Below are 3,076 nucleotides of genomic sequence, written 5' to 3' on the forward strand. Positions count from 1 at the left end.
CGTCCTCGCGGGAAAGCTGGGAGGTCGGAGGCCAAGAGAGGTGGGAACCCTGGGGCAGTAGCTGTCGGAGTCTAGGCGACGGGGCGAGACGGGGCCGGTAGGTGGCAGGAGGGGGCCGAGCCGGAGCCGGCGAGACCGCCTGGCCCGGAGGCCCCCATCCTGGCGTACCCGTCCCGGCTCGGGAGGAGGAGGAGGATGATCTCCAGATACACTCGGAAAGCCGTGCCACAGAGCTCGGAGCTGTGAGTGCGCTGCTCAGCCAACCCCAGCACGGGCCGGGGGAGGCTGAGGCGGGCTGCGGGCGCTCCGGGGATCCTCCTGGACCGGTGCTTCTCTCCCTTCTCATTTCTGGGGGAAGGAAATAGTCCTTGTAATTGTCTCCAGCCCGGGCGAACGCTGCCCCCAGTCCCTCTCATTTCCAGCGGAAGGCGTGTCACCCTTACTATGTAGTACTAAGGAAGACCGGACCTCTTCTTGGGAGTTTTAGGAGCTAGGTCTCCTAAGGCATTTGTAGTTCCCTTAGTGCTTCAGGCCTGTCAATAGTCATTGACTACTGGAAAAGTTATTAATACCTGAGTGCTACAATGAAGTTGAATACATCTGATATCAGACACTGTGCAAAACTTTTTTGCATGCATTAGCCTTTTTTAATCCTGTTGGCAAGGAAATCCCGTCGAGAATGTAATTTGCATACTGTACAGGAAAAGACTTCAGATTTAAAGGTTGTAGCCTGCAGCGGTGGTATGCCTAGAATCCTACTTACTCAGGAGGCTAAGCAGGAGGATCACAAGTTCGAGCCCAGCCTGGACAACTCAATAAGTTGGCAAAATCCTGTCTCAAAAAAAAAGGGGGGGGTGACTAGATATGTAGATCAGGGTGAAAGCCCTGGGTTCGGTCCCCACTACCTAAAGGGTACGGGGGAGGGATTGTATTGTGTCAGTGGTCACAGAGCTAGGAGTAGTGGAGCTGAGCGATACAAATTTAGTGTAGATCTAATTAGTCAATAACATCAGGGCTTTAGAATCCAAATCTGCCGGGTGTGGTAATGCATGCGTATAAAAGCAGCATTTGGGAGGCTGAGGTGAAAAGATTGCTGCAAGTTCAAGACCAGCCTGAACTGCATAGTAAGACCCTGTCTCAAAAGGAAAAAAAAAAAAAAAAAAAATCCATTCACTTATTCATTAACTGTACATGGTAATAGAAAGCATATTTTAAGTCACAGTTTCTGGCTAGATTCTTTTCTAATCATGTAACTTTTAAACAAATTACCAAATCTGTTTGCCTTCATATCTGTAACATAAAAGTAAGACCTTATCTAAAACTGTATCTAAAGTGCTGTCATAGGCTTTGACACTTAGTAGGTACTAAGTGATAATTTCTTTGTTCCTTTCCATCTTTACTTGGTAAGATAGACACACAAAGAAAATAAGTCTTAAAGGGCCAGGGATATAGCTCAGTGGCATAAGCACCTGTTTGGCAAGCGTAAGGTTCTGAGTTCTATCCCTGGTACCACCAAAAAAAAAAAAAAAAAAAAGAAAGAAAGAAAGAAAGAAAGAAAAGGAAAAAGAAAAGTCTTAAAATCTCCTGCATGCCTCTAATCCCAGCATTCAGGAGGCTGAGGCAGGAGAATGAGTTTGAGGCAAGCCTAGGCTACAGTGACACCATCTAAAAAACAAAATCCTTTCAAAAGCTTATTTTCTATTAAAGAATAGGATATCTACCCAGGAGCAATTCAAAAAGAAGCTCTTTAGGAATGGAGATAAAGAAACAGTCTTTCCCAATAAATGAGGCTTAGTTTATCATTTGCTTTCATCGTTAATTACACCCATACTCAGTGTTTAAAAAGTCTTGAATAGCTGAGTGTAGTGAAGCATGCACTCAGGAGTATGAAGAATGTTGACAACCATACATTAGATGGGAACTACTCACCAGTGTAGTTATACTACTTGTTCTCGATTCTTAATTTCAAATTTCCTTAAAGATAACTCTCCCAAAAGATGGTGTTCTATCTAGAATTATTCATGATAAAGTGACTAATGAAGATGAAATGCATATAAATGATAATTAAAAGAAATTTTTACTTTAAATTTTATAGTTACTTTGAAGCAATAGTTTCCTTCCTAACAATTATATAAGTAGTGAAGAGAGTTTGAAACAAATGATTTTCAACACATGGTTTAACTTTTTTTTTTAATTGGATACAGGGTTTCATTACATCAGACTCATAGTGATCCTCTTGTCTCTCAGCTTCCCCAGCACTGGGATTATAGGCATGTGCCACCACACCTGGTTTCAGGGCAGCACAGCATACAGTACCAGGGATCAGTACTCGGGTCCTTGCACTTGCCAGGCAGGCACTTAGACTGCTGACCTATCTCCCCAGCCCCAGTTTAATATTTTTAAATACAAAATTTGAAACAAATATATGAAAAATAATATAATGAATCACCCATCACACCACATTCATCATTTGTCAAAGTTTTAATATATTTACCTCACCCATCTTACCCCTTTTTAGTTTTTCTTGGAAATAAGGGAAGCAAAGCCCTATGCACTATCATTTCATATATCTGTATGTGTATGTCGGTATGCATGTCTAAAACTTATGGAAATTTTGTTATGTAATCACAGTGCTATTATCAAATTTAATAATTTGTTATCTAGTTGTTACTTTATAATCAGATTTCCATGACAAGCTAAAAAAGTCTTAAATCTCTATATTGTAACTAGAATCTGTATTTCAGATCCCTATACTTTTGTAAAAACAAGCTCACAGCTCTAGGGTCACTGAATGACATAACCATAGATAGGCCTGCACAAATCCAACCACACCATTAAAGAAAACATTTACATTAAAGGTTCCACTAACTGGTCTTTAGCTCTGTCTTTATATACAAAAATATTAAAATTCTCTAAACTCTGAAGCTATTCATTTCCTCTGAGAGGGGCTGGAGCCAAACTACTTGAATCTCAATCTTGACTCTTACTAATCCTGTGATCATAACCATTTACTTAATTCCTCATGCTTCAGTTTCCTTTCCTGTGAAAGGTATTAGAAATTTAATATATATATATA

Source organism: Octodon degus, unplaced genomic scaffold (assembly GCF_000260255.1).
Source record: "Octodon degus isolate 3935 unplaced genomic scaffold, OctDeg1.0 scaffold00005, whole genome shotgun sequence".
Taxonomy (NCBI): domain Eukaryota; kingdom Metazoa; phylum Chordata; class Mammalia; order Rodentia; family Octodontidae; genus Octodon; species Octodon degus.